Here is an 18,989-nt window from a genome sequence, read left to right as displayed (position 1 = left end):
CAAACGGCGTCCAATGAGATCCCACACGTGTTCGATTGGTGAGAGATCCGGAGAGTACGCTGGCCACGGAAGCATCTGTACACCTCATAGAGCCTGTTGGGAGATGCGAGCAGTGTGTGGGCGGGCATTATCCTGCTGAAACAGAGCATTGGGCAGCCCCTGAAGGTACGGGAGTGCCACCGGCCGCAGCACATGCTGCACGTAGCGGTGGGCATTTAACGTGCCTTGAATACGCACTAGAGGTGACGTGGAATCATACGCAATAGCGCCCCAAACCATGATGCCGCGTTGTCTAGCGGTAGGGCGCTCCACAGTTACTGCCGGATTTGACCTTTCTCCACGCCGACGCCACACTCGTCTGCGGTGACTATCACTGACAGAACAGAAGCGTGACTCATCGGAGAACACGACGTTCCGCCATTCCCTCATCCAAGTCGCTCTAGCCCGGCACCATGCCAGGCGTGCACGTCTATACGTCTATGCTGTGGAGTCAATGGTAGTCTTCTGAGCGGACGCCGGGAGTGCAGGCCTCCTTCAACCAATCGACGGGAAATTGTTCTGGTCGATATTGGAACAGCCAGGGTGTCTTGCACATGCTGAAGAATGGCGGTTGACGTGGCGTGCGGGGCTGCCACCGCTTGGCGGCGGATGCGCCGATCCTCGCGTGCTGACGTCACTCGGGCTGCGCCTGGACCCCTCGCACGTGCCACATGTCCCTGCACCGTGGACACATCCCTATGGGTATCGGCTGCGATTTGACGAAGCGACCAACCTGCCCTTCTCAGCCCGATCACCATACCCCTCGTAAAGTCGTCTGTCTGCTGGAAATGCCTCCGTTGATGGCGGCCTGGCATTCTTAGCTATACACGTGTCCTGTGGCACACGACAACACGTTCTACAATGACTGTCGGCTGAGAAATCACGGTACGAAGTGGGCCATTCGCCAACGCCGTGTCCCATTTATCGTTCGCTACGTGCGCAGCACAGCGGCGCATTTCACATCATGAGCATACCTCAGTGACGTCAGTCTACCCTGCAATTGGCATAAAGTTCTGACCACTCCTTCTTGGTGTTGCATTTGCTCTGTCAGTCAGTGTATTATTATTATTATTATTATTATTATTATTATTATTATTATTATTATTATTATTATTATTATTGAGGACTTGATAACCGAATTAAATTATCTCTTTTTACTCCCCAAGTCGGCTGCTGTACGAATCCCAGCCGATATATGTGAAATTTTTGAAATGAGAAGACATAAACTTGTGTTTCAGATTCAAGGTCCTGTGGCTATGATCGAGAAGCCTCGTAAAATATTTGACTTTTTATTGTTGTTAGTTTAACGTCGCACTAATACACAAAAGGCGACGTAACGCTGGAGAAACTTTCGAATTGGAAGTACGCTGTAACATTAGTCCAAGTACAGCCCCAGCATTTGCGTCGTGTGAAAATTGAAAATCACGTAAAACCGCCTCCTGAAGTGCAGACGGTGAGGTTCGAAACCACCGTCTTCCGAATGTATGCTCACTACATGACCCCAACTATACAGCGAACTCACTCGTTCACGTAAACGGCAAGCTTGCTTGCTTGCCTGTACTATTATTATTATTATTATTATTATTATTATTATTATTATTATTATTATTATTATTATTATTATTATTATTATTATTATTATTATTAATGTATAGCATGATCCGTAAAAAGCCCAATCCGTGATTCCATTTCTTTATTCATATAATTTATACACAAGAAATCATAAAGGTACAAGTACACTACCTTGCGGTCCCCTCTCTTAATGTATTAAAATTTTCTTATTCGAGTCACCTCCCTAGCTTGGGAATAGCCCGTGTGTCATCGGCCTAAAGCCTCTTAGGTTTTAAAAAGTGTATTTAGGAGTGCTAATCCACACCTCCTTTCCTTTTTGCATTTAGGGCCATTTAAATTAAACTATTATTTTTCTTTTAAGGCCCTGTAGGCTGGGTACGAGATGCCCCTATTTAATTCTTGTAAAGTTGTGCCTCGATGGCAAGTGATTGTAAAGTATAGTATTACCTTTAATAGGCTTGAAATATTGAGAGCGGGTCAGCTCTTTTTGGTGTTTCGAAAGGTGCCTCTAGGAGGCTTGACATTACTAGGTGGGAGCAAGTGCTCCATGTAATTAGGGGTTTTCTGCCCTTTGGTAATTTGTGGTTGTGAGCTGAGAGCTCAGGAATTATAAAACTTGGGGCTCGAAGCCCAGATCTTGTAATGATCCCCTAAAACTTGTGCTTTCGTGCTCTGGTTTATAAATTATACCTTGTACCTGATTTTTGGCTTGTTGTTGATTTGTTACTTGTTGAATTCTGAAAGTCTATGTGAAAATTGTTAAGTTCTGAAAATATAACCTATATATGTTAATTGATCTTTCGGACTTGTAGTTAGACCCATTCCAGCCCGCACCTTCTTTCACCTCTGCATTCCACGGGTAACCCCGTAACAGTAATAAAACCTGTTTAGGTAAGACCTCTTAGGCGTTCTGTCAATGTACCGCCGTTAATCAGCGTGTGTCGGGATAACTTTTAACCTAAGGGTCCAGGGTTCAAATTGCTTTTCGGGCGGGTGAGTTTTTCTGAGAGACAACAGAATCTGTTTCTGTTAGTCCTCTTTTGCATCCTGTGGATGTAGCACACTTAATCAGCTTGGGTCCGGATATCTCAGTGGGTACCGCATTAGGCTTTTTACCTGAGCGTCCAGGGTGCAAGTCCCTGACCAAGCTCGATATTGCAGTCACTTAAGTGCGGCCAGTATCCTGTAATCGGGAGATAGTGGGTTCGAACCCCACTGTCTGCAGCCCCGAAAATGGTTTTCCGTGGTTTCCCAATTACACACCAGGCAAATGCTGGGGCTGTAAATTAATAAAGGCCACGGCGCTTCCTTCCCATTCCTAGGCCTTACCTATCCCATCGTCGGCATAAAACCTATCTGTGTCGGTGCGACGCAAAAGCAAATAGCAGGCAGCCTAGTCCATGTTCGGGCGGTTGGTTTCTAACGGATAAGGATACATATTTATATTAGAATGCTTGAATAACCAGGTCATACTGTATCTATATCCAAATGTAACGTGGAAGTTCACTGTGAACCCGGGTAGCTCAGTCGGTAGAACATTAGGCTTTTGACGTCAAGGACAAGAGTTCAATTCTCTGCTCGGGCGGGTGCATTTCTCAAGAGATAATACATTATATTTCTGTTAGACCGCTTTTGCATCCTGTCAATGTAGCACAGTTAATCAGCTTGGGCCCAGATATCTCAGTGGGTTGCGCATTAGGCTTTTAACCTGAGCGTACAGGGTGCAAGTCCTGTTCGGGCAGTTTTTTAACTGAAAATGGTATATATTTAAATTAGAATGCTTGAATATCCTGGTCACGTATATATATACAAATGCAGCGCTTCCAATCATTGTGAGCCCAGATAGCTCAGTCGGTAAAGTATTAGGTTTTTACGTAAAGGATAAGAGTTCAAATCTCTGTTCGGGCGGGTGTATATTGTAAGAGATGATAAATTCTACTTCTGTTAGACCGCTTAGGCATTCTGTCAATGCATCGCCGTTGTAACCGTCCAGGCTCCCCCAGCCAGACTAATTGAATATACTATCATTCTACGCGATATCACTCGATATCAAGTTTATGCGCCATCGGCAATTATTCGTAATATCATATTTATTCAACGTCAAGCATTTGTGAATAAGGCTTTTGCAATCATATTATATAATTATAACATCATTTATTATTTAAATTATTATATTAGGTAGGATAGTAATTCATTATGTATTGTAAATATGGTCAATATGTTGAGACATAGTTGTTGTCATTTCGTCTCATATTTGTGTATACGGAAAAGGTTATTCTTATAGCGGGGGAAAATTACATGAGTCATTGGGTTAAACTCATGAGCAAGGCAGTACACAGCGACCCGCGTGCAAGGCTAGGCTTGCAGGCTACATCATCGCCACGCCTTCTGATCTTGTCAAGAAGAAAGAAGAGGGAGATGATAATGCGATCTACGAATCAGATGCTTCGTTATAAAGATCTGAGATTAAGCTGTTACCAAGAGTGGGGAGAGCCCGGTGATATTATCTAACACGGAGTCTCGGATACTCACTCACATCGCTACTTCTGGTGAGAACCTAACTACTATTAGAACTTCTAGTGTGAACATCTACTTTGAACGACGTTATTGATTTTGAGACAGTGTGTGGTCTCTCCGAGACATATTTATTTTTGTACAGTGTGTTGTCGCTTCGATACAGTACTTAGCTGCGGTTATGTTATCGAATCTGTGTGAGACGAAACAAGCTTACGGCTTGAGTCATATTCAGTAAAACTTCTGGACGAAGAACTATGTTTAGTTCAAGTCCATGGAATTTGGTACAAGTCTGTACCGTATAAATAGTATAGCTCAGTTGGATTGAGATTTTTACTAACATGGAAAAATTCATATCTCTGAATTCTCTCCTCATACGATAAACGCTGATCAGTTTTTACAAGTATAGGGCCAATGTCTAATTTAAAGACCAGGCAATTAGGGAGTGCTAGTCCAGAAAGCCCGTACCACATCAGAGAAGGAAGGATATCCATGGAGGCAATTCTACATCGAGAAGAAGAGAACGAGTAACCACGGAAACCAGATGACTTCAACGGAAACTGCAATTGGTGAGCTTCAATTAGATAAAGCAAGCAATAGTAATTTGAGTAACGTAAATTCTAAATCCCTCCACGCTTTAAGGAACTTCTCCGATTCATTTCATTATTTTTGTATAATAAATTCATTTGTATTTTATATTGCGTTAATTTTCTCTCTTAAACGATACGCTCGCTCGCTCGAACGCTTTCATTCCCCACCCTGAGGGGGTGGGGCGGGCCACCTAGAGGGTGTCGCCCTCTCCCTGGCCAGGGGATTGGACGGGGTTGTGTGGGATTGGAGGAAAAGGGAGATGGGGGGAAAAAAAGGATTAATGCGTTGGAGGAGATGTTGAAGTGCAAGAGTGACTGGAGGTGGGCGTAGGATTACTCTTTATTATATATGACGGGCATAGGGGGGAGGCGGGACATTCTGTGAGCGTTTTTTTTTTTTGTTTTTTTTTTTTTTTTTTTTTTTTTTTCAATACAGACAAGATGCAAAAATGGATACAACAGACTTCGTGGGTAACATAAATTGACAGAGAAAAGAAAAAACACATAAGGTGATGAATATCATAAGTACATGTTACAAAGTTTGGGAAAAATAAAAATAACAAGCATACTTAGTGACATAGCCTTCCTTAGCAGAGCCTAATGCAAAATATCGGACATGTACACTCCAGTTAATATACGTAAATTATACAGGAGGAGGCAGAAGCGAAGTATGTATATATGGTCTATCTTGGAGATATATAAAGTAAGGAATAGGTGATTAATTATCAGTACATTAAGTATGAATTGTATAAAGAGTAAAGAAAATAGGTACTAAGTGAAAAAGTAGAGGACTTGGTAGCAATGTAAATGAAAAAAGTTGCCCCTAGACAGTCTCCACACGCTGTCCGAGTGGAGGGGTCTGGTGGAGAGATTTGAAGATATGGAGTGGGGTGGGGATAAAGAGAGGGGTTTTGAGAGGGGAGTGCAGGAGAAGGGAGAGTATAGGATTGTTGCGGTCAAGGGAACGTTGGAAATAGCGGGCAGCAAGAATGGAGACGAAGGTATCTAGTTTGGGAATTGGGAAGATGTTGTACAAGTCAGAGGTGTGAAAGAGTGGATGAAGGCGGAGGGCGATGCGAACTAGGCGGCGTTCCATGGATAGGAAAGGTTTAAGGAGGGTAGGGTGAGAGTCTGCAACAGCCAGCCAGGCGGTGAAACCATAGACGATGGCAGAACGAATGAAGGCGGTGTAGGTGAGTAGGAGAAGGTGGGAGTTAAGGCCCCAGGTAGTCCCGGCAAGCCGGCGAACCAACCGGGCTCGACGGGAAGATTTGGTTTGAAGGGTCCGGAAATGCGGGCGGAAAGTGAGGAATTCGTCTATGGTTACACCGAGGTACTTGAGGGAGGGTTGAACGGTAAGTGGGGTGTCGCGGATGGTGAGTCGGAGGAGGCCAGGGTCACGGGTCACTGAAAAGCGACGGCGGCTACGACGGATTAAGATTGATTGGGTTTTGGAGGGGTTTATACGGAGATGCCACTTGTCACACCAGGAGAGAAAGGAGTCAAGGTAAGGCTGTACGAGGTTATTCATGCTAGAGACGGAGGGAAGGGGTGCTAGAAGTGCAGTATCGTCCGCGAACTGAAGTAACTGAATGGGGGCGGGTGGTTGAGGAATATCTGCTACGAACAAGATGAAGAGTATTGGGGATAGCGGGGAGCCTTGAGGAACACCATAGGACATAGAAAATGAAGAGGAGAGTTCACGATTAATGGATATCCTAGCAGATCGGTGGGAGAGATAAGAGGCGATGAGGCGAATGTAGGTAGTAGGTAGGGCAAAAAAGTGAAGTTTAAAGATAAGGGCTGCGTGCCAAACAGAGTCGAAGGCCTGGTTGAAATCGAAAGTTATGAGAAGGGAAGGTTTTCCATGGTTGAGGTGATTGGAGGCTATTTGGATGAGCTTAAGGAGTTGGTCGTGTGAGGATAAGCCGGGACGGAAACCTCCTTGGGAAAGCGGGAGAAGGTGATGGGACGACAGGTGGGAGTGGAGGCGGCGGACCAGGATTTTATCTAGAAGTTTAGCTAGGACAGAAATGAGACATATTGGTCGGTATGAGTCTAAGTCGGACAAGGGTTTTCCGGATTTGGGGAACAGAAGCATGATGGATTTCTTCCAGGCGGTTGGATAGAAACCGGTATGGAGGATAAAAGTGAAAAGGGTGGCTAGAAGAGTGAAGAGGATGGGAGGGGCTTCACGTATATGGCGGTAACGGATATTATCGGGGCCGGGTGCGGTGTTGCGAGTTTTGGAGAGAGCGATATGAATATCGGTGGGGGTGATGGGAGAATTGAGAGGATGAGGGGAGGGTGTGTGTGTAGCAGAGGGAATGAGTTTAGGAGAAGCTTGAATATCATGATAGAGCGGTGTGTCAGCAAAGCAGAAGTGGTGGGAGATTTGGTTGTTGAAGCGCCAGGCGAAATGTTCAGAGAAGATCTCCAACTTTTCCGTGGTGTTAGCTGGAGACTTTCCTTGGTGAATGATAGGATAGGTAGGGGTGCTGTGTTGGCCGAGGAGGCTGGAAAGACGACGCCAGTATTGGGAGGGATGAGCATGTAAGGAGTTAAGTGTTGTACAGGTTTGAGACCATGAACGACGTTTATAAGAGATAAGGTAGTTACGTACTGTGCGGATTAGTTGGCGGTGCCGACGGAGAAAATAGGTGTCACGGGTGCGGGTGAAATCCTGGAGATAGGATTGAGAAAGTTTCTGGAGACGGAGAAATTTAGGCGGAAGGCGCGGTTTGGAGGGTGAATGTAAAGTGGTGGGGATGTGTGCTTGGGAAGCAGAGGAGATAGAAGAGTGCAGGAGATCCTGAAGTGAATCAACTGAGGTCTGGTCGGTCAGAGGTGGAGAAGAGTGTGGGAGCATGTTGGAAAGGGCGGAGCGATATGAATTCCAATTGGCTTGAGCAAAATTGGGTACTGGTTGGGGAGGTGATGTATTTGAGGAGTGGTGGTGTGTGGGGATTTGTAATAGAACAGGGATATGATCACTGCCAATGCTGGGAAGAAGTGTAATAGTGGTGAGATGTGTAAGAGAATTATGTGTGATGATGGCATCAGGTGTGGTCTGGGAGGAGGGGCGTGTTGGGCCGGGAAGGGGGAGAAGGGAGGAATCGATGGCACTGAGGAGGGAGTGGAGGCTGTGCATTTCTCGAACGGATCTGTCGGTGAGATTCAGGTCGGCAAGAAGAATGTAGTGCGGAAAGGTTCTGCTGAGGTGAGTGATGTAATCTAGTGGGAGGGGTTGGGTGGAACGCGTGTAAATTGTAGCGAGATGTAGGATGCGGGAGCGAAAGTAGATTGTGGCGGCGATGGATTCTGGAAAGTGAAGGGGATGAGGTGGAACATGAAGGCGAGTGGGAAGGGAACCTTTTATAGCTATTGCTGATCCCCCTCGTCCGCGGTCGTCGGGGTGATCTGCTCGATGAAGGATGTATCCAGGAAGATGAGCTGGAGTTCGTGGACGGAGCATGGTTTCGTTCAGTAAGATGGTGTGAACGGGGTACTGTTGGATGAGAGTCAGGAGGTGGAGACGCTTGGTGGAAAATGATTGGATATTGATGAAGAGAATGGAGATGGGAGGGGAGGAATTCACACGTTTGGATCGGCAAGCCATCAAACAAGAGTCTCCAAGCGGGTGAATTGAAAATGGGAGTTTAGGCCTGAGTGGGAGGTGACAAAATGTAGGTTGAAAGTCTGATTGGCCGCTGCTTGCAGGTGAGAGAGGACTAATGGTCGGTGATATGGGAATAGGTTGAGGAGAGTGAGAGTGGTGAAGCGAATGATATCTTCGATGGTAGGAGGAGAGAACTGGGAACGGTTGAGATCTGTAGGTGGGTCAACGGTCCGGACGGGGGCGATAAGTTCGGGTCGGTTGTCAGGGGGAGGAGGACGGGCCTTACAGAGACGGGAGTAGGTGGGATGTGAGTCACCACACGTGTTGCAGTGAGGGGGTTGTGTGGTGTTGGGGCATTTTGGAGTAGGATGTTGCTGGGAACAGTGTCCGCAAATAGGTGTTGGTGCTTTGCAGTCGGCCGTTTTGTGGACGTTGTACTGTAGACACCGTTCGCAGCGTAGGGGTTGCGGAGGAGGGGCTTTGGAAGGCTCCACTCGGTGGTGCTGGCGATATATTGAGACACCTGTGGAAGGTAGTCTATCAAGATCTTCGGTGGTGGGGACCAGCACCCGCACCATGAAGGTCGGCCCGGATACGTTCTTAATTCGAAAGACTTTTCTTGCGGGAACGCCCTCGGCGTTAAGCTCCGCAAGGATCTCGGAGTCTGGAATATCCGGGTCGACCCCCCTGATCACACAGCTGAAGAGACTGTGGCGGGGTGGAGGGGGAGGGGTCTTTTGTTTGGGTTGTGAAAGAATTTTAAATGGTGAGCTGGAGCCCAGTTGATGAGCACCTACTAAATTGGAAAGATGACTGGCGGCTTCTGCACTGGTGACTTTGATGAGGTATCCATGGTTGGTAGGCCTGATGTCGGCGATGTCTTCACGACGAAGATTGAAGCGGAGAAGTGTTCGGAAGATCTTCTGCGATGAACGGAAATCAGGGGATGGGTTCTGAAGGAGGAAAGTATGGGTAGATTGGGGTGGTTTTTGCAGGAGACGGGGGTTGGTTATAGGACGATGACTGCCAGAGAGAGGAGGAAATTCGGTGGTGGATGATGTATTTATTGGTGGAATATTGGCTGTTTCCATGGAATCAGTGTGCTGTGAAGGTGGAGGAGGCGGTGGCGGTGGCGGTGTCTCGATGGCGACGACTTTAGGTGGTACTGATTCCTTTGGTGTGGCGAGACGTCGTTTAACTCCCTGGGATGGCTCTCGTTGCGGCGCTGGTGGTACTAAGAGGTGACTTCCATATGCAGAAGAGGGAATGGGATGCTCCTCGGAAGACATGAGGCCCGTGGCATGGGCTTGTGCTAGTGTCACAGATGAAGGTGACAGTACGGCAGTGGTGGTGGTGGCTGTCGATGTGGTAGCGGCGATGGTGCTGGTGGCGATGAGATCCATTATGATAATATGGCTGTCTTAAAGACAGAATATTCCCTAGGGGGTAAAAACCCCCTGATGTGGAGAGGGGACCCCAGAGATTACCGAGTCCACAACTATGTAGCAGAGAAGAATGCAATGATGAATGCAGATTGCCTGGGGAAACCCTTACAGTAATAGAATTCCTCGACGTCGATGGCACGTCCCGAGGTGAAACCTCACGAATTACTATGTCCACCTGGCGAGACCACGTTTTCAAGGAGCCATAAACTCCCGTGACTGCTTACGGTGTAGCGCAATCCGTTGGACGGTCAGCTTCGATCGAAACTTAAACGATACATAATGGATAATTACTTAAAATCCTACCGCTGTGATTTGAGTATAAGTATCTATGCTAGTAAATATAAATTTTGGTTTACAGTTTTGTTAAAAACTGTAACCCTGGCGCCCAACATCACATAGAGAAATGGTAAACCATGGAATATCAATTGTTTCTATTTGCGTGGAAATTTGCGGGCAAGTCACATATAGTTTATTTGATATTCATGTGTCCCGAGATAATAACTTTCGTCTCCTCAAGTGAGAAGCTTAGGGACGACAGTTACACCGTTAATCAGCGTGAGTCGGTGTAGCTTTTACTTGAGGGCCCAGGGTACAAGTCCATGCTCGGGAGATTCCTTTTTAACAGATAATGAAATATATTAATATTAGACTGCTTGAATATACTGGTCATATGTATATACAAATGTACGGTGGCTAAGCGTTGTGAGCCCGGATATCCCAGCACGGGCGGGTGCATTAATTGAGAGATAAGAAAACCTGTTTCTGTTAGAGCGCTTAGGCATTCTGTCAATGAATCGCCGTTAATCAGCGTGAGTCGGGGTAGCTTTTAACGTGAGGGACCAGGGTACTAGTCCAAGCTTGGGCATTTCCTTTTTAACAGATAATCATCATCATCTGTTTACCCTCCAGGTTCGGTTTTTCCCTCGGACTTAGCGAGGGATCCCACCTCTACCGCCGCAAGGGCAGTGTCCTGGAGCTTCAGACTCTTGGTCGGGGGATACAACTGGGGAGTATGACCAGTACCTCGCCCAGGCGGCCTCACCTGCTATGCTGAACAGGGGCCTTGTGGAGGGATGGGAATATTGGAAGGGATAGGCAAGGAAGAGGGAAGGAAGCGGCCGTGGCCTTAAGTTAGGTACCATCCCGGCATTCGCCTGGAGGAGAAGTGGGAAACCACGGAAAACCACTTCCATGATGACTGAGGTGGGAATCGAACCCACCCCTACTCAGTTGACCTCCAGAGGCTGAGTGGACCCCGTTCCAGCCCTCGTACCACTTTTCGTGGCAGAGCCGGGAATCGAACCCGGGCCTCCGGGGGTGGCAGCTAATCACGCTAACCACTACACCACAGAGGCGGACCATTTAACAGATAATGAAATAAATTTATATTAGACCGGTTGAATATATTGTTCATATCTATATACAAATGTAGCGGTGCTACGCATTGGCAGCACTGATAGCTCAGTCGGTAGAGCATTAGAATTTTAAACTAAGGGTTCAGGGTTCAAATCTCTGTTCGGGCGGGTGCATTTTTTAAGAGATAATAAAACCGGTTTCTGTTAGATTGCTTAGGTTTTCCGTCAATGTGTCGCCGTTATCACCGTGAGCCGGGATAGCTTTTAACGTAAGGTCCAGGGTACGAGTCCCTGCTTGGGCGATTGCATTTTTACAGATATTTAAATATATTGATATTAGACTACTGGAATACCCTAGTCATATCTGTATACAAATATAGCATATCTAAACATTGCGAGCCGGGATAGCTCAGTCGGTAGAGCATTAGGCTTTTAACCTAAGAGTCCAGGGTTCAAATACATTTTCGAGCGGGTGCTTTCTTTTGGAGATAATAAAACGTGTTTCTGTTAGACCGCTTAGGCATTCAGCTAATGCATCGCCATTAATCAGCATGAGCCGGGGTAGCTTTTAACCTAAGGGTCCATGGTCAAATTGCTGTTCGGGGGGGGGGGGGAGTTCTTCTAAGAGACAACATAATCTGTTTCTGATAGTCCGCTTTTGCATCCTGTCGATGTAGCACACTTAATCAGCTTTGGTCCGGATATCACAGTGGGTAGGGCATTAGGCTTTTAACCTGAGCGTTCACGGTGCAAGTCCTGCTCGGGCGGTTGGTTTTTAACTGATAAGGATATATATTTTCATTAGAATGCTTGAATATCCTGGTTACATACATATATATACAAATGTAGCCCTTCCAGTAATTGTTACCCCGGATAGCTCAGTCGCTAAGTATTAGGTTTTAACGTAAAGGAGAAGAGTTCAAGTCTCTGTTCGGGCGGGTATATATTGTAAGAGAAGATAAATTCTAATTCTGTTAGACCGTTTAGGCATTCTGTCAAGGTATCGCCGTTCATCCGCGTGAGTCGTGGTAGCTTTTATCCTAAGGGTCCAGGGAACAAGTCCCTGTTCGGGCGATTCCTTTTTAACAGATAATGAAATATATTAATATTAGACTGCTTGAATATCCTGATCATATCTATATACAAATGTACGGTGGCTAAGCGTCGTGAGCCCGGATAGCTCAGTCGGTAGAGCATTAGGCTTTTAACCTAAGGGTCCAGGGTTCAAATCTCTGTTCGGGCGGGTGCATTCTTTTGGAGATAATAAAACGTGTTTCTGTTAGACCGCATAGACATCCTGTCAATGTGTCGCCGTTAATCAGCGTGAGCCGGGATGGCTTTTAACGTAAGGGTCCGGGTAACAAGTCCCTGTTCGGGCGATTGCTTTTAAACATGTATTGAAATATATTAATCTTAGACTACTGTATACCCTGGTCACACGTTTATACAAATATAGCATGTGGAGCGATTATGAGCCGGGTTACGTCATTCGGTACAGCATTATGTTTTAAACCTAAGGGTCCAGGGTTCAAAACCCTGTTCGGGCGGCTGCGTTCTTTTCGAGATAATAAAACGGGTTTCTGTTAGACCGCTTAGGCATCCTGTCAATGTATCGCCGTTAATCAGCGTGAGTCGTGGTAGCTTTTATCCTTAGGGTCCAGGGAACAAGTCCCCGTTCGGTCGATTCCTTTTTAACAGATAATGAAATATATTAATATTAGACTCTTTGAATATCCTGGTCATATTTATATACAAATGTACGGTGGCTAAGCCCGGATGGCTCAGTCGGTAGAGCATTAGGCTTTTAACCTTAGGGTCCAGGGTTCAAAACCCTGTTCGGGCGAGTGATTTTTCTAAGAGGTAATAAAGCCTGTTTCTGTTAGACCGCTTAGGCATTCTCTCAGTGAATCGCCGTTAATCAGCGTGAGTCGGGATAGTTTTTAACGTGAGGGTTCAGGGTACAAGTACATGCCTTGGCAATTCATTTTTAACAGATAATGATATATATTAATATTCGAGTGCATGAATATCCTTATCATATCTAACTGCAGACGTACGGTGGCTGACAGTCCTGAGACCGGATAGCTCAGTCGGTAGAGCATTATGGTTTTTACCTAAGGGTTAACGCTTCAAGCCCCTGTTCGGGCACGTGCACTATTTAAGATATAATAAAATCTGTTTCTTTTAGACCGCTTAGGCATTCTGTCAATGTGCCGCCGTTAATCAGCGTGAGCCGGGATGGCTTTTAACGTAAGGGTCCAGGGTACAAGTCCGTGTTCGGGCGATTGCTTTTTAACATATATTGAAATATATTAATATTAGACTGCTTGAATACGCTGGCCGCTTCTGGGGTGTAGTTGTTAGGGTGATTAGCTGCCACCCCCGGAGGTCCGGGTTCGATTCCCGGCTCTGCCACGAAATTTGAAAAGTGGTACGAGGGCTGGAACGGGGTCCACTCAGCCTCGGGAAGTCAACTGAGTAGAGGTGGGTTCGATTCCCACCTCGGCATCCTCGAAGTGGATTTCCGTGGTTTCCCACTTCAACTCCAGGCGAATGCCGGGATCGTACCTAACTTAAGGCCACGGCCGCTTCCTTCCCTCATCCTTCAAAAACTTTCCATCCCCCGTCAAGGCCCCTGTTCACCATAGCAGGTGAGGACACCTGGGTGAGGTACTGGTCATACTCCCCAGTTGTATCCCCCGACCAAGAGTCTGAAGCTCCAGGACACTGCCCTTGTGGCGGTACAGGTGGGATCCCTCGCTGAGTCCGAGGGAAAAGCCGAAACTGGAGGGTAACCAGATGATGATGATGATGATGATGATGATGAATACCCTGGTCATACGTTTATACAAATGTAGCAGAGGTAAACATTGTGAGCCGGGATAGCTCAGTCGGTAGAGCATTACCGTTTTAACTTAAGGGTCCAGGCTTCAATCCCCTGTTCTGGCACCTGCACCATTTAAGATATAATAAAATCTGTTTCTGTTAGACCGCTTAGGCATTCTGTCAATGTATCGCTGTTCATCAGCGTGAGTCGTGGTAGCTGTTATCCTAAGGGTCCAGGGTACAAGTCCCTGTCCGGTCGATCCCGTTTTAAGACATAATGAAATATATTAATATTAGACTGCTTGAATATCCTGGTCATATTTATATACAAATGTACGCGTGAGCCGGGATGGATTTTTCACGTAAGGGTCCATTTTAACAGATATTTAAATATATTAATATTAGACTACTGGATTACCCTGGTCAATTCTGTATACAAATATGGCATGGCTAAACATTGTGAGCCAGAATAGCTCAGTCGAAGCGCATTATGGTTTTTTTTTTTTTTTTTTTTTTTTTTTTTTGCTAGGGGCTTTACGTCGCACTGACACAGATAGGTCTTATGGCGACGATGGGATAGGAAAGGCCTAGGAGTTGGAAGGAAGCGGCCGTGGCCTTAATTAAGGTACAGCCCCAGCATTTGCCTGGTGTGAAAATGGGAAACCACGGAAAACCATTTTCAGGGCTGCCGATAGTGGGATTCGAACCTACTATCTCCCGGATGCAAGCTCACAGCCGCGCGCCTCTACACGCACGGCCAACTCGCCCGGTGCATTATGGTTTAAATCTAAGGGTCCATTCTGTCAATGTATCGCCGTTCATCAGCGTGAGTAGTGGTAGCTTTTACCCTTAGGGTCCAGGTTTTTGTTAGACCGCTTAGGCATTCTGTCAATGTGTCGCCGTTAATCAGCGTGGGCCGAGATGGCTTATGACGTTGCTTGAATATCCTGGTCATATCTATATACGAATGTACGGTGGCTAAACGCCGTGAGCCCGGATAGCTCAGTCGGTAGAGCGTTAGGCTTTTAACCTAAGGGTCCGGGGTTCAAATATCTGTTCGGGCGGGTGCATTTTTTAAGAGATAATAATACGGATTTCTGTTAGATCGCTTAGGTTTTCTGTCAATGTGTCGCCGTTATCACCGTGAGCCGGGATAGCTTTTAACGTAAGGTCCAGGGTACGAGTCCCTGCTTGGGCGATTGCTTTTTTACAGATATTTGAATATATTAATATTAGACTACTGGAATATCTTAGTCATATCTGTATACAAATATAGCATGTCTAACAATTGTGAGCCGGGACAGCTCAGTCGGTAAAGCATTGGGCTTTTAACGTAAGGGTCCAGGGTTCAAATCCTTTTGCGGCGGGTGCTTTATTTTGGAGATAATAATACCGGTTTCTGTTAGACCGCTTAGGCATTCTGTCAATGTGTCGCCGTTAATCAGCGTGGGCCGAGATGGCTTATGACGTAAGGGTCCAGGGTACATGTCCGTGTTCGGGCGATTTATTTTTTCAACATATATTGAAATATATTAAACCGGGCGAGTTGGCCGTGCGCGTAGAGGCGCGCGGCTGTGAGCTTGCATCCGGGAGATAGTAGGTTCGAATCCCACTATCGGCAGCCCTGAAAATGGTTTTCCGTGGTTTCCCATTTTCACACCAGGCAAATGCTGGGGCTGTACCTTAATTAAGGCCACGGCCGCTTCCTTCCACCTCCTATGCCTTTCCTATCCCATCGTCGCCATAAGACCTATCTGTGTCGGCGCGACGTAAAGCCCCTAGCAAAAAAAAAAAAAAATATATTAATATTAGACTGCTTGAATACCCTGGTCATACGTTTATGCAAATATAGCAGAGGTAAGCGTTGTGAGCCGGGGTAGCTCAGTCGGTAGAGCATTACTGTTTTAACTTAAGGGTCCGGGTTTCAAGCCCCTGTTCGTGCGCGTGCACCATTTAAGATATAATAAAATCTGTTTCTGTTAGACCGCTTAGGCATTCTGTTAATGTATCGCCGATATCAGCATGAGCCGCGGTAGCTTTTAACCTAAGGGTCCATGGTCAAATTGCTGTTCGGGATGGTGAGTTCATCTAAGAGACAACAGAATATGTTTTTGTTAGTCCGCTTTTGCATCCTGTCAATGTAGCACACTTAATCCGCTTGGGTCCGGATATCTCAGTGAGTAGCGCATTAGGCTTTTAACCTGAGCGTTCAGGATGCACGTCCTGTTCGGGCGGTTGGTTTTTAACTGATTGTTCAGAGGTATCCGTGGAACAGCAGAGGTGACAGAAGGTGCGGGTGGGAATATGTCTCAACTTACGAAATTAAAGATAATTTAAAACCTTAACAAATGTTATATTTTCTTTTCAAGATAAACAAATAACAGAATATAACAGGTACCAAGTAGCCGATCAACAGATTAAGAAAGTACAATTTTAGTCATCATCATCATCATCTGTTTACCCTCCAGGTTCGGTTTTTCCCTCGGACTTAGCGAGGGATCCCACCTCTACCGCCTCAAGGGCAGTGTCCTGGAGCTTCAGACTCTTGGTCGGGGGATACAACTGGGGAGTATGACCAGTACCTCGCCCAGGTGGCCTCACCTGCTATGCTGAACAGGGGCGTTGTGGAGAGATGGGAAGATTGGAAGGGATAGGCAAGGAAGAGGGAAGGAAGCTGCCGTGGCCTTATGTTAGGTACCATCCCGGCATTCGCCTGGAGGAGAAGTGGGAAACCACGGAAAACCACTTCGAGGATGGCTGAGGTGGGAATCGAACCCACCTCTACTCAGTTGACTTCCCGAGGATGAGTGGACCCCTTTCCAGCCCACATACCAGCTAATCACGCTAACCACTACACCACAGAGGCGGAGAGAGGAGTTTCAACTGGCGCAATATTTGAATTAGCGGCTACACTGATAAGGATATATATTTACTTTAGAATGCTTGAATATCCTGGTTACATACATATATATACAAATGTAGCCCTTCCAATAATTGTTACCCCGGATAGCTCAGTCGGTAAGTATTAGGTTTTAACGTAAAGGAGAAGAGTTCAAGTCTCTGTTCGGGCGGGTATATATAGTAAGAGATGATAAATTCTAATTCTGTTAGACCGTTTAGACATTCTGTCAATGTATCGCCGTTCATCTGCGTGAGTCCTGGCAGCTTTTATCCTAAGGGTCCAGGGAACAAGTCCCTGTTCGGGCGATTCCTTTTTAACAGATAATGAAATATATTAATATTAGGCTGCTTGAATATCCTGATCATATGTATATACGGCGGCTAGGTGTCGTGAGCCCGGTTAGCGCAGTCGGTAGATCATCAGGCTTTTAACCTAAAGGTCCAGGGTTCAAATCCCTGCTCGGGCGGGTGCATTCTTTTGGAGATAATAAAACGTGTTTCTGTTAGACCGCATAGGCATTCTGTCAATCTGTCGACGTTAATCAGCGTGAGCCGGGATGGCTTTTTACGTAAGGGTCCAGGGTACAAGTCCGTGTTCGGGCGATTGCTTTTTAACATGTATTGAAATATATTAATATTAGACTGCTTGAATACCTTGGTAATCCGTTTATACAAATATAGCAGAGGTAAACATTGTGAGCCGGTATAGCTCAGTCGGTAGAGCATTACTGTTTTAACTTAAGGGTCCAGGCTTCAAGCGCCTGTTCGTGCGGGTGCATTTCTTAAGGTATAATAAAACCTGTTTCTGTTAGAGCGCTTAGGCATTCTCTCAATGAATCGCCGTTAATGAGCGTGAGTCGGGGTAGCTTTTAACGTGAGGGTTCAGGGTACAAGTACATGCCTTGGCAATTCATTTTAACAGATAATGATATATATTAATATTAAAATGCATGGATATCCTTATCAGATCTAACTGCAGACGTACGGTGGCTGACCATCCTGAGCCGATTGCTTTTTTACAGATATTTAAATATATTAATATTAGACTACTGGAATACCTTAGTCATATCTGTATACAAATATAGCATGTCTAACAATTGTGAGCCGGGACAGCTCAGTCGGTAGAGCATTGGGCTTTTTAACGTAAGGGTCCAGGGTTCAAATCCTTTTTCGGGCGGGTGCTTTCTTTTGGAGATAATAATACCTGTTTCTGTTAGACCGCTTAGGCATTCTGTCAATGGGTCGCCGTTAATCAGCGTGGGCCGAGATGGCTTATGACGTAAAGGCCCAGGGTACATGTCCGTGTTCGGGCGATTTATTTTTTAACATATATTGAAATATATTAATATTAGACTGCTTGAATACCGTGGTCATACGTTTATGCAAATATAGCAGAGGTAAGCATTGTGAGCCGGCGTAGCTCAGTCGGTAGAGCATTACTGTTTTAGCTTAAGGGTCTTGGTCGGGGGGATACAACTGGGGAGAATGACCAGTACCTCGCCCAGGCGGCCTCACCTGCTATGCTGAACAGGGGCCTTGTGGAGGGATGGGAAGATTGGAAGGGATAGACAAGGAAGTAGGAAGGAAGCGGCCGTGGCCTTAAGTTAGGTACCATCCCGGCATTCGCCTGGAGGAAAAGTGGGAAACCACGGAAAAGCACTTCGAGGATGGCTGAGGCGGGAATCGAACCCACCTCTACTCAGTTGACCTCCCGAGGCTGAGTGGACCCCGTTCCAGCCCTCGTACCACTTTTCAAATTTTCGTGGCAGAGCCGGGAATCGAACCCGTACCTCCGGGGGTGGCAGCTAATCACGCTAATCATCATGAAATATATTCATATTAGTCTGCTTGAATATCCTGGTCATATTTATATACAAATGTACGCGTGAGCCGGGATGGCTTTTCACGTAAGGGTCCTTTTTAACAGATATTTAAATATATTAATATTAGACTACTGGATTACCCTGGTCATATCTGTATACAAATATGGCATGGCTAAACATTGTGAGCCAGAATAGCTCAGTCGAAGCGCATTATGCTTTAAATCTAAGGGTCCATTCTGTCAATGTATCGCCGTTCATCAGTGTGTGTCGTGGTAGCTTTTATCCTAAGGGTCCAGGGTACAAGT

General features: G+C 46.1%; 3 non-coding genes across 3 annotated transcripts; all 3 read left to right on the top strand.

Annotated features, from left to right (window-relative positions):
• Positions 1–12,304: 12,304 nt before the first annotated feature.
• On the top strand, positions 12,305–12,377 carry TRNAK-UUU (transfer RNA lysine (anticodon UUU)). The gene has a single exon. It is a non-coding gene; the product is annotated as a tRNA-Lys (tRNA).
• A 527-nt stretch (positions 12,378–12,904) lies between these two features.
• Positions 12,905–12,977, top strand: TRNAK-UUU (transfer RNA lysine (anticodon UUU)). Its single transcript has one exon. It is a non-coding gene; the product is annotated as a tRNA-Lys (tRNA).
• A 1,974-nt stretch (positions 12,978–14,951) lies between these two features.
• On the top strand, positions 14,952–15,024 carry TRNAK-UUU (transfer RNA lysine (anticodon UUU)). Its single transcript has one exon. It is a non-coding gene; the product is annotated as a tRNA-Lys (tRNA).
• The last annotated feature ends 3,965 nt before the right edge of the window (positions 15,025–18,989 follow it).

This window comes from Anabrus simplex, chromosome 3 (genome assembly GCF_040414725.1).
Source record: "Anabrus simplex isolate iqAnaSimp1 chromosome 3, ASM4041472v1, whole genome shotgun sequence".
In the NCBI taxonomy this organism is placed as follows: Eukaryota; Metazoa; Arthropoda; class Insecta; order Orthoptera; family Tettigoniidae; genus Anabrus; species Anabrus simplex.
Note: the sequence above shows the minus strand (reverse complement) of the source record. Positions and strands in the feature narration are given on the sequence as shown.